This window comes from Pseudorca crassidens, chromosome 5, assembly GCF_039906515.1.
Source record: "Pseudorca crassidens isolate mPseCra1 chromosome 5, mPseCra1.hap1, whole genome shotgun sequence".
Lineage (NCBI taxonomy): Eukaryota > Metazoa > Chordata > Mammalia > Artiodactyla > Delphinidae > Pseudorca > Pseudorca crassidens.
This window is the reverse complement of record NC_090300.1, coordinates 134,333,362-134,347,078: the sequence shown is the minus strand read 5'-3', so window position 1 is coordinate 134,347,078 and position 13,717 is coordinate 134,333,362. Positions and strand designations below refer to the sequence as shown.

Below are 13,717 nucleotides of genomic sequence, written 5' to 3'. Positions count from 1 at the left end.
CTACTTTACCATAACGGGCCCCCATTTCATAATGGATAACCATTCTGAACTAGGCTTCCAGAAATGTCTGGGGAAAACACAACCACTCGCTGCTGGTCTCCTTTAGATGAAATTAGTATTAATAGCTTTTACTTCTTTGGTGACTAAAATCACTGCTGAGAAAATTTTCTCTGCCAGGTCAACGTATCTTTCTCCTCATGCACATTTCCCATTATTTCCCTGTACTTCCCTGCACCTTCATCATATTTTACTACTTTTTAATGATTCTTAAGAAAAAATAAATCAAATGCACTTTAAAGAAGATATTTGACATTTATCTAAAAGTAAAAATTGGGGAAAAGTCTACAATTATTCTTGGGCATGATAATCACTTCAGCAAAGTGATTATTTCTATTCATATTTAACAAGTACTATATGATGAGAATCTGAAAATTTATTTCCCCCAAATTAGTTAGAAATTCAAATGTCAAGACTTGATTAGGCTACAGGGGAGCACGGCTCTTATAACAAGAAATGGTCTTCGTGAATTTCTGCAGTCTGAGAGTGGCCCCAAAAACCAACAGCCCCCACATGGGACCCGTCAGGTCACTGCATGTCTTCTTCTCTCCCTGTCCATGCATCACCTCCCAGCAGGCATCCTGCTGCTTTTAGAGGATGCTGATCTCTCCTTAGCCTGTCTTTAATGTGGAAATCCCAGGTCCCCAGCCCCTCCTCACTCCCACACCCCCCACGTCCCTCTGTCTTCCCACTGATGGCTCACCATCCACCGCACTTGCACCTTCACTCTGAGTATGGTTTTCCCAAGGGAGTGGCTGCTGGAAGATGAATTTAAGGCTGAGGCACAGGGGAATTCCCTGGCAGTCCAGTGGTGAGGACTCTGCGCTGCCACTGCAGGGGAACTAAGATCCTGCATGCCACACAGTGCAGCCAAAGAAACAAAAACAAAACAAATAAAGGTGAGGCACAAGGTAGGACGACTCTAGGTAGGGAATTCCTAACATGTGCCTAGTGCCATGCTGGGTGATAAGCAACCATCTCCTTTAATTGACATAATAATCATTGATATAATTAGTACTATCTTTTTTTTTTTTCTGGAAATGAAAATTGAAGCTCAGGGACAGTGTTAATTTTATCTACTGAGCATGCTTTTAATGAGAAAATCTGTGGCCTGCATTATGTGACCCATCCGCCCCCTCCAGCCTCCCTGCCAGCCTCCAGCTTCCAATACACTATTTCAAGGGCACTCTGCCTGGTCATGTAACATGCCCTCCTTTCCCTACTTTATGGCCTTTGCACTTGCAGTTGCCAACACCTGGAACATTCTTTTCCAAAGTCTGCCTCACTTAAGCCTTCATGATTAACTCTTGGGAGATAAAGGAGAAGAAACTATTTTCTCATTCCTTATGACCTTGCACTCTACTTAGTTGCTCTGTAACCCTAATAAAAATCTATAATTAATTAAGGACATTGATTCATTTGTTATCTCTATCCCCTACTATACTGTAAACTCCAAGAGGATGGGAGCTTTCTTTGTCTTGTTCTCCCAAATCCCCAACATCTATTACATTATTTGACACACAACGAGTGACCAATACATCTATGTTGAATGAATAGATGAAATGAATGATGCAAGAACTGTGCTTAGAAGCTCTTAATCAGTAATCTCCCAAATCACCTTTCTTCCACTCCACTCAGTATGCTGAACTCTCAACTCTTCCAAGCACATTTGAACAAGTCACCCCTCTGTGCCTCAGTTTCCTCAAAAGGAAGGTTTCATTCAACCCTGAAATTCTGTATTATTAAGAACTATAATGCATTTGAGCTAATGATTCTTCTTCCTGAAAATAAATTTGCCTCTTTGGAGAACTGCAGAGTCGTTTTCAAATCCTGTAATAGGATTGAGAAAGCAGGTCACTACTTCAAGCATAGTGAAACCTAATGTGTCTCTGATAGGGAGGGAAGGGATTCAGTGGTGCTTCATCTAGCAGGGAAGCTGTTTCAGGGCTGGGCCAATTCCCTGAGCTAGAGAGTGGCCAGTGGATGAGCATGAACATACTGTTTCTGACTCAGGAAAACTGCTGTCTTGTTTACATGAACAAGTGCATCAGAGGGGAGATGTTTTTCCTCCTTCAACACTCGTGGCAATGAGCATTAAGCTATAATTGAGCCATTAGCCTCCATAGAACATTTTAGTACCAAAATATTTTGTAGAATTATATTGCATTTTCTCCTGTCAACATTTGTGTGCTTTTGTTTCTAGTTTGTTTTTCTTTTGTTTCAATTAACATAAAAACAAGACCAGGCAGAAAATGTATTTCTTAAACGCTTGGCTTCCCTCTGCTAAGAAGTGCAATGGCAATGCTGATTAATCAAATAATTTTGTGCATGGATTTTTGTCCCCATATAAGTTATGCCTAACATCTCTGACCAAGGCAAGCAGAGGTAGTTAGATGGGTTTCATTTCATGTTTTCACAGGACAGAAGTACCATCAGCCTTCATCTCTTAGGACAGAAAACATCAAGGCAAGCAGTACAGCTGTGATGTGCTAAAAGGTTGCAATTCTGTGTTTGGGACCTGCACCAGCTAAGTCAGATCCCCAAGTCTGTTATTTCTAATCATAAACACATAAAAAAGCCAAAGACCTTAGGGCTACATTTTACTCAACACTTATTATGTGCCAGGCACTGTGCTAAGCAAGTGAAATGCATCACTCATTTAATTTTTATGAGAAAATTCTGCATACAAGAAACTGACAGATTTCAGAGAGATTTTGTAACTTGCCCAAAGTCACAGAGCCAGCAAGTGGCTAAGCTGGGATTTGAAACTTATCTCAGGATTTAAAAGGAAAAGAAAGTATCCTATTCTGTTACTGTTATGTACACCAAGAAGTCAACTGATTCTCCAAGTAATGGAACCTGGAACACATTTTAGTTAAGCTTCATACTTCTTGGATGTGTTATTTCCTTGATTCTCAAACATCCAATCATCTCTAGTTTACACAAGTTCTCAAGAAATGTTGTTTATCTTGAAGCCAAGTAGTGAATGTGGTGTGGACATAGTAAAGAAATTCATTTTTTCATTCAACACATATTTGTTGAGCACTGATTGAAGGTGACAAAGATACAACAATGAAAACAACAACAAAACCCCAAATCTCTGCCACCTTAAGGCAAAAAGAGACCTTGAAACTGCATGTCACGAGAGTTTAGCTATCTAATGACAATTTACTGGTTGGAGACCATGAAGCTAATTTCTAAAGCAGTAGGGGACTGTGACTAGAGTCTTAGACTGAAAGTTGGGAGATGCAGTTGCAAACTCTGCTCTTCCCCTAATAAGATAAAATAAATGCCATTTATTGGGTAGTCATTGTGTGCCAGAATAGGCTATGTATTTGACTGGAGTGTTATCTATTTACTGCCTCAAAATATCCCATGTTACAGATGAGAAGAATGAGGTTCCAGAGCATACACTCAATAGCAAGGCTGGAATTTCAAAGCAGGGTCTAATGTGCCTCTGATCTGAGTTTCTTAGCCCGTCTTAATATGCTACTTTGAGCGAGTCTGTTTGTTTTTCTGAGACCCAGTCACCTCACCTGTAAAATAGGATTGTTGGATTAGATTCTAACTGTTGCTAAGCTTCCCTCCAGCTCTGAGCTTCCATGCATACAAGGAATCAAGAATCCTCTTACTAGCATCTAGACATAAAGAACTTGCACATTGCCTTGTACTTAGTAAGCTTTCAAAGAAATGGGGAAATAATTAAGCAGTTCATTCTTTTGTAAGGTTTTTTAGAGTCCTTTGGTAGTCTTTGAGATACTTAATTGATGAGAAGTTCATTACTTTGGATAAATCCTGACAATGTAATCATGTTGAATCTCAGTTTATACTAACTGGATGATAATTTGCAGATATATAATTTTTTTTGACAACACATTCCTATTCTAATTATGTTTCTCTCAGGCTGATATTAAAATCTCTTTACATTTCCTGAGCACATAGTTTGTTTGGATTATAAAGAGCGGTTCATAGATGTGAGTATGTTATTAATATACACAAGAATTAATTGACCTCTATGAATAATCAAAAATTTACTGAAAGGGTTTGCAATTTGTTTGTATTCTTAGTGTACAGGATGCCCTTTTGAGGATGCTCTAAAACCTCCAATGAGTAGATTTTGAAAAGGACTTAGATTTGTTTCAATCCAAATTGAGAGGTAATAAAAATCACATATGTGCCTCAGAAATGCTCTAATGCTTAATTCCAGCTACATCAAAATTTGGCTGTAATAGGCAATAAGAGAAATTATCTTTGCAAGGAAGGTGGGGGTAATTTAAAAGGAATCATGTAAGGAATTTGAAGATGTGTATAACAAAAAGCATGTCTTAAGCCTGTAGCAGGATCAGTGATCCTCAGCTCTATTCAAAATTTTGAGGATGTCTGTGCCCCTCGGTGTGACTTTCTCAGGGGAAAAGATCCATAGCTTCTATCTGATTCCCTAAAGAAGGCTGAAGACTGAAGCAGGTTAAAAATCACTTCATTATGTTAACCATACCTGCTTCTTCAACCCTTCATAGATGCAAGGTTTTACCAAAAATATCCCTCCACCCTACTTTCCCCGTGACTGTTAGCCACATACTTTCTGTTATAAGCATGATTCTGTAAGATCTAAATGTCACCATTTATTCAGTTGACATGTATTTGCTGTTTTCTATGTGCTAAAGACTGTGCCAAGGTAAAGGGAGAATAAAGTGCTGTGAAAAACTTCAATGTATTGAATGAGGTTATTTAGTAGAGGACTTAGTTATATGTTCTTTGCTGCATCTGTAAAATAGGAATGTCATAGCCCATAGCTCATGCTGTTTTGAGAAATGTTAAATGTGACAATGCCTATAAGGCACTAAGCAGCCCACCACTGATGCATGAAGTATTCCACATGTTATGGATTAGCATCGCCAGTATTATCAGTGATATGGTATCTAGGCAGAACTACAAGAGTGATACAGTGCTTCCCAATCCTAACTCTATCACTGCATCACCTCCTCTATCATATCACAATAGTGGTTCCCAAACCTCCTTTCAGTCTGAATTACCAAGTCTCACAACCTTATGAGGATCTCATCTGATGTCATTAAATCTCCATGCCAGACTTAACATATTGCATCTTCCTACTCATCCTTTCCCCCGCCAACCAGAAATACCATTCACTTACTCAAGCCAGAAACCTGGGAATCTCCTTGGCTCTCCCTCACCTTTCCTATTTATTAGTTACCAAATGCTGTAGATTCTGCCTTCTAAATATGTTTCAGATTCTACCTCCTTTTCTCCATCACTTTCATCATCTTCCTCCTGTGCTAGAACAATTGATCTCTCAGTCACAAGTCCCCTCCCTCTCCTTTTCTCTACCCAGCCTCCATGTGACCTCAAAAACTGTTCATTTTAAATAAAATATCTGATCTTACACCTCTCAAGTTTGAAATTCCTGAGTGCTCGCCCCACCCCTTTATTGCCTTAAGTATAAGCCCGCATTGTTTAGCATGCCATGCAAAGCCCTAAGCACCTTGTGTCCACTGCCATTATAACATCAAGCACACGAAAATATCTATTATTATGTGTATCACACAATTTTAACAATTGCATTACAATTTTTTTTACAAACTATCCTTTTTTTTTTTTTTAAAGCAGTACTTCTTTTTTTTTTTTTTTACTTTTCTGAAGATTTAAATTTATTTATCTATTTATTTATTTATTTTTGGCGGTGTTGGGTCTCCGCTGTGGTGCGTGGACCTCTCACTGAGATGCCCCTCCCCTCCCATTGCGGAGCACGGGCTTCAGGCGCGCCGGCCTCAGCAGCTGCAGCACTCAGGCTCAGCAGTCGTGGCGCAGGCGCCCAGTTGCTCTGCAGCACGTGGGATCCTCCCGGACCAGGGCTCAAACCCGTGTCCCCTGTATTGGCAGGCTGACTCCTAACCACTGTGCCACCAGGGAAGTCCCAAACTATCTTTTCTTCATGAAAGCTGACCCCGTTAAAGAGGCCAAAGTTCTTCCTGAAAGATCACTAAAGGGATTTAAAATTGGAATCTAATTAATTCTAATATCTAAAGAGATGTTATAATAGAAGAGCTATGTAGGTCTGAATTCCTGACAGAAGGAGGAAAAGTGAGTGAGGCTCCCCATAATACCTGCAGCATCATCCATGGTACAACCTTTTATAATGGAGGCCAGCTCTCTGAACAAGAATAGAGGGGCAACTTATCAAGCTCTCTTGGCTTGATGGATTCATTCCTTAAGATAAAGATCCAATTCCTGTCCTTCTAACTTTGCTCTCACCAAAGAACCATATGTTTTTATTTGGGTTCTCAAAGTACAGAAGGACTTTGTACAAATTACTGACTTTCCTCCCACATATACCTCCTATTATAAATATAGCACAAAGAGCCCAGGATTGAAATCAAACCTGGGTTCAAGTACTATAACTATGCTCACATCTATAAACTGGGGATAACACTTCCTCCCCAATAGTAGATAAAGAACCTGTTACAGCAGTGGACATGTTGTAACACTCATCAAATAGTAGTTTTGATCATTATTATTATCCCTTTAAAATATGAGTTTGGTTAATATAAATCAGTGGTTCTCAGCTCTGGCTGTATGTAAGTATCACCTGGAGAGTCTTGGTGTCACAGATACCAATGCTTAGAACATACGCTAGACCAAATAAATCAGAATATTTAGGGATAGGGTACAGTCATGGGTGTTTTCAAAGAGTTCTTTGGAGATACTAATGCACTGAGAAACACTGATAAAAATAATTGTTTTCTAAGCCTGATAGCTACTAGATAAATTGACAAAATAAAGTCATCTAAAAAGCCAAAAATCTGAGAAACAGGACCAAAATTATGATAACTTTATTGTGCTACAGAGATATCATGAGACCAGCAAGACCACCATTTAGTGACTACATGACTAATCTCTCCCTCCAAAGGTCACCGTCAGGCAAATTTGAGGTATAGTTTTTATTACCACCATTACCAAAGAAGCTTATTGCACAAAGATTACAGTGTATGCAACATATTCTCTGTTAAATTTCCAACTTCAAGATTCGTTCAGTTCTTTGCTGTTAAAACTTTTCTTCTACTGTAGTCTTTCTTATACCTCATATTTCCACCAATTTCCCTTGGATATTGCAGAGAGTTTATTCTTTGGGTTCATGTAATCCTTCAAAAGCTCCACTCTCTCCTATTTGCCACGTTGCCTATTTCATTCTGCTAGGGGAAATCTTTTTTTTCCTGCTCTGTTGTCAGCAAACTGTACTCCTTAAATAGCATAATCTCTTCTGCTGTGCACCTGGATGATGCCATGTGGCTCTTCTAGTAGGATTATCTTCTGAAGCTAAACTAAACCCCATTGGGCTCCACTCCATTTATTAATATCTATTAGTATCAGCTTCCCTTCTTCTTCTGACCATACCTCTGGAGAGAAGCTTATAAAGGAATTAAGACTGAAAGACACTCTCAAATAGTGCAGCTATTCCATTCACCTACACTGTGTGGAATACTCTTTGCTTTCCTTTGATTTCACTTGGAGGCATTAGGAAAGTGGCCTGGGTTTGTAAATGGCATAGCACTATCTTCGAATGGAAGGAAAACCCTAGACTCTTTGTGAGTAGCTGTATCTGTGTACATGCATGTGGTTAGTATATGTACATGAATGGAGGGGCACAAGGAAATTTAGAAAGTTTTCAACTTCAAACAAGTCATTTTTCCTCTTGATACATGCTCTTGATATCAAAACACCAAAATTGTGCAATCTCATAGGCCATAATCCCAGAAAGATGAGCAAATGTGGAGTGTTGGTTTCATATTGCTGCTGTAACAAATTATCACAAATGTAGTGGCTTAAACAATAAAAATTTACTCTTTTACAATTCTGGAGGTCAGAAGTCTAAAATCAAGCTGTTGACGGGGCTATTTTCCTTCTGGAGGTTTCAGGGAATATCTAATTCCTTGTCTTTTCCAGCTTCTAGAAGCTGTCCTCATTCCTTGGCTTGTGGTCCCATATCACATTGCCTTTCATTCCCTCTGTTTCCATCTTCACATCACCTCTCTGCCTTCTGACCATCTGCTTCCATCTTATAAGAACCCTTGTGATTACACTGGGCTCACCTGGATAATCCAGAGTAATTTCCCATAAACTAAGATCCTTAACTTATTCACATCTGCAAAATTCTTTTGCCATGTAAAGTAACATATTAGCAGATTCTGGAAATTAGGATGTGGACATTTTTAAGGGGGCATTATTCATCCTACTCCATAAGGATATGGGTAGTTTTCTACATGTCAGGGTTTTCAGGCATCCAGTGCTATTTTTCCATACACTCCACTGTTACCTTTGTAGATATGTTACAGTCATTCAGTGTTGTACGAGTGTCTTTTTTTGCATCAATAAAGATTGATCTAAAGGCCTAATTTACCTAGCTAATTCTACTGGTGACAACCATTAAAAACTATGTTGCCAAAGGAGCATTCTGCTCAGAGGATAGTGCAGTTGCAGCCTAAAGCACCACAGTTGGCAGGTGAGAAAAATCTACACCCTAGAGCTCAAACTTTCTTCTTAAAACTGCTTCTCTGAGACTTGATATTATTCAACTGGTTTCCTGAAGATTTATTTTATGCTGAAATAACTTATTTCTATCTTGAGGTAAAAACATTATTTTAGCCACATTGTATGTCACATATTTGGAAGTTGTTCACTTGAAATTATTGACTAGAAATCATGTCTGATGGTTTAGAATTTATCCTGATACTGAGAAGGCTATAAAAGGAGCAATACACTTTAGGTTAGTCAATATAAACTTCTAATACACCTATTTTTCAATGGAAAGATGCAGTAATAAAAACCCTTATAAATATTATAAGAATCCCTCAAAAATGCTTAGGAGCACTCCAGGTTCCATTTCAAGTTTCTGCTACGATGATAGCAGCATTATGCCAATTATTTGTGATGTATGAATTGCTTTTAGCAATGGATGCTGAGAGTTTGTGGAGAATTGCTGTCTCCATAGCTCTGCATTGCCTTCAGGAAAATGATCCTGTTGAAATGTGACATAGGCGTCTTTATACCAGGACATGTTATGGCAAGATTTTTCTCAGAGGCTTTCCAAGTGTCTTATAGACCAACTCTCTCACCAACCATAGGAATTAGACTCCACAAACTCTCTTCATCTAGACTTGGACGAGGGTTCTCAAGACAAACTAAAATATGGTCTTTGTGATGCTCAGGCTGTATGTGATACATTTACTCATCTAAATCCAAAAGACCGTCTTTGCAAAGAACAACAGAGCTCGACCAGGAAGAATCAATACTACTGTGAACAAGGCCATGAGAGTTCTATTGTAAAAGTCCAGAGAACAGCTGGGCAAATGTGGAGCCATGATAGTTAATGAACAACAGTGCTTCAGAGAACCTTGATAACAGTGGGGTCATTAGAGTTGTCCTTCCAAGAGTCAACTGTCAATGAGTTCTTTTTTTTTTTTAGCATGCTTATTAGAGTATAATTGCTTTACAATGGTGTGTTAGTTTCTGCTGTACAACAAAGTGAATCAGCTATATGTATACATATATCTCCATATCCCCTCCTTCTAGCGTCTCCCTCCCACCCTCCCTATCCCACCCCTCTAGGTGGTCACAAAGCACCGAGCTGATCTCCCTGTGCTATGCAGCTGCTCCCCACTAGCTATCTATTTTACATTTGATAGTGTATATATGTCCATGCCACTCTCTCACTTCGTCCCAGCTTCCCCTTCCCCCTCCCTGTGTCCTCAAGTCCATTCTCAAAACTGAGTTATTTGTAGTGAGGTGGATGGACCTAGAGTCTGTCATACAGAGTGAAGTAAGTCAGAAGGAGAAAAACAAATACCATATGCTAACACATATATCTGGAATCTAAAAAAAAAAAATGGTTCTGATGAACCTAGGAGGCAGGACAGGAGTAAAGATGCCAATGAGTTTTATTCTGCTTTCTGATGATTCATTTTGACTACAAAAGAAAGAAAACAGTAATTATTTTCTAGCCACTGAAACAATAGAATAGTCTGTGGCATTTCCATAATAGCATAATACAGAGAAAGCCTTCACGTAGGTGTCAGCCTCTCTTCCCTTCACTCGTTTAAGGATTGTGTTATCTAGATAGAAAGGAATGTCATACGTATGCAGAGTATGTAGGACTTTCAGTATTTTGGTATTGTTCTCTGTATTAGCCAGGGTTCTCCAGAGAAACAGAACCCATAGGAAATATATATGAAGAGATTTATTATGAAGAATTGATTCACTTAACTATGGAGGCTGAGAAGGCCCACAGTCTGCCATTTGCAAGCTAGAGACCCAGAAATGCTGTGGTGTAATTACAGTCTGAAACTATAGGCTTGAAAATCAGAAGAGTCAGTGGTGAAAATCTCAGTCAAAGGGCAGGAGAACGCCAAAGTCCCAGCTTAGGCAGTCAGGCAGGAAGGAAAAGGGGTGAATTCCTTCTTCCTCTGCCTCTTTATTCTAATCAAGCTCTCAGTGGATTGGATGATGCCCACCATATTGGGAAGAGTCATCTGCTCTCTCAAAAGCTTATTTCATCTGGAAACAGCCTCACAGACACATCCATAAATAACGTTTAATCTGGGCACCCCTCGGCCCAGTAAAGTTGACATGTAAAATGAACCACCATCATCTACAAGAACTTTTGAGTTCTTATCATTGATTCTGCAAGGACATAGAATATGATTAACTATGAATGGTATTTTGTTAGAGGCTTTTTGTTACCCTAACCCAACCCAGCTATATCAGATCTGAATTCTTCATCTCTCTTTATGGAAAAAAAAATATTCCGCTTCTCCCAACCATGATAATTTATTCATGTTATATCTTTATTATACAAAGAACTGAAGCAGCCTAGAAAAATACATTTGAAAAAAGTCATAAATATTTTTTAAGAAAGGGACAGAGTTGGTACCAAGGGAAAAGTTAAAGAAAAACATAAAGCTGAATGGCATTAGCACATAGAATATATACCCTATGTTCCTGAGTAGTTGCTAATGGAGGACCCACAATTTTGACCCTAAAGTCTCTAGTAATCAAAAGAAAGTCATGACATACCTTGAAGTATTCATAAAACAGACAATTGTATTTATTCAGAAAAACAAAACAAAAACAAAAAAATGGCTTGTCTGGCACTGATAATCATGGTAGTCACTTGTCAGGGTGAGTGAGATCTCTGGAGGGTGACATATGTCAGTATCTTTCCCACTTCCTTGGCCAAAACCAGTGCATGGCTCCACCCAAGCACAAGGGGCCAGGAAATACAATCACATCACATTGGAAAATTGGAAATGGCACTAATGAAGTCCACGTTATGGGTCTTCCAAAATCAAGAAGACTAATAGGTATTAAATACATCCCTACTATAGATATAAAATGTTATTGAAAGGGCTAGGTTTTTACAGTCTATCAATCTATGTCAATAATAAGGTTTCAAGTGGATATTTAGTAAGAATAATTCTGTTAGGAAACAACCATTATTAAAGTATTGGTGGAAGCAATTAAGGGGAACGTGCCATCAGTACAAATAGTATTGACAGCCACATTTATTACTTATTAGTGTGTGTGATGTGATGTGTTTTGCACCATTAAAAATGATTTAAATAGAGCCAAAACTAGTTCCTAGTAATACTGTCTTGGTAAAGTGTACACTGCCTAAGTCAGTGCCTCCTGGTCAATCCAGCAAAATACAGTAAAAAAAATTCAAACAAGGTAGTGTTTGTTAATAAAAAGTCAGTTTTGCAAAGAACCATTTAAAAATCCCCATATCATGATTACACTATTTGAAAAACTGACATTTATCTTGATATGACATTTTCGTAAACCGTTAATGACTTTTAGCTGAAATACCAACATGCAGAGAGAATCGTGGTGTGAATGCTATAGAGTATAAAGTATACTACCATTTGACAGCAGAGCAGCCAATCCCAACCAGTCTACAAACCATTATAAAGAGCTTTGGTGCTCTTGGCTTTATTTCTATCTAAAAATTTCTCATTCACCCATGTCCTAGAGAGTCCATAAAATTGACAGCTCAGTGATCCATGACTATACTTTTTTCTTAATTTTCATTTCTAGGAAATTCAAGGGAAGAACCAGGAAGCACTGACCCAGGCACTAGGTAGGAAAGTCAAGAAGGGGTACTTTTCTAGTATATCAAATAAAAAGTGTATCTGGAAGTCCCAAGGATTCTTTCTGCTACAAAAGCAGGTCCATTAGTTATTTATTCACTGCATCTGCATGACTCTTTTCTAACATTAAGTAACAGACATATCAAATGAATATTTGCTTCCAGAAATTATAAATAATAATAATTAGTTGAATGGTTGCTTAAAAAAAAAAGCCTATACTCTCAAATGGTGATCAAATGCCCCCACAATAAAGTTTAAAAAGAAAAATTAGCCCATGTGAAAAGCTGGAAACTCAGGTGCCTTTGTGTTTTTTCAGCAACAATATTTTAAACCCCAGTGTCCAGGTCTATATCTTGACATAAAACTTTCCAGTTCCCTTTTAAGAGATAGTCTTGCCTGCAATTATACTAACAACCTAAATGAAAAATTGAATTCCTGACTGACCTCAGCAGGTTAGCTCTTTATGCTCCAGTGATATAAGAGACCAGCTAATAAGAGCTCACCACGCATGATTTTCAATGTTATTGATGGCCCTAAAGCAATCCTACCCTTTTAAAAATCCTTTTGTGCACCTGGTCTTGTTATCACCATAGGAGTGACTTACATACTGTGGGCTTATGATTCATAGAGAGAGTTTCCTGTCATTTTTCTTGCCTTCATGACATTACAATTTCACCAAATATTCCTCTGGTTTCCATGTTAGCAGAGAGGGCATAAGAAGTGTCAGATCTGTGCTCATGTATGTTACATGCCATCTCCAAATACCCTCTCCATTTTTTATCCCCTTTCATGTAAAATCATTCTAGTTTACATATCTTAGACACCTTATAAGAACTTCAATAACTTGTGTTGCTTTTCTGAAGAATCTTTTCAATCCATCTTTTCAACTGAAGTTATGAAAGTCCTTGTTCCTTAATGCAAATGGACATGTTTTCCATAAAGCAGTGATTATCAGCCGCTGCTGTGAAATACAGAAGCTCCACTCTCAGAAATTCTAATTCTGGATGTCTCTGGGATGGAGCCTAAGAATATCTGATTTTAAAACCTCCAGAGGGGATTTTCATTTGCATCCAGAATATATCAGAGTTGTGGGGGAACTGTCTTGAAAGTTTCATTTCTGAGTCTTCTGCATTCATTTCTATGCAAATACCAAAAATACAGCACTTAAACAGTCCTTTGTGACCTGCACCAAGGAAGGTGATACTCTTGATTTAAAAGATTGATGACAATATCTTTTCTCCAAAGCATTTGCAACTGTTTCTTCTCAGTGGACACCATTTTCAGGAATCCAAAAGTAAGATCACAGTTTTAAGAAACTATCTCTACCTAGAACCCCTGTCCTTTCTGTCTACCTCCTTCTTGCCCCTCCCCACCAAATAAAGACAATATACACAGGATGTTTAGAACTGTCAGGGTCCCAATTAGGTAACAGACTCAGAATTAAGAGGCAGCGAGACTTGGTATAAAAATAGTCCCCATCCTTCTATCTATAAACAATCCTC

The 13,717-nt window shown here is 38.5% G+C and overlaps 1 protein-coding gene across 9 annotated transcripts in view; it reads left to right on the top strand.

Moving 5' to 3' along the window:
* The window catches only part of GRIK1 (glutamate ionotropic receptor kainate type subunit 1), a 418,460-nt gene that overhangs the window by 279,384 nt on the left and 125,359 nt on the right, over positions 1-13,717 (top strand). The window lies entirely within an intron of this gene.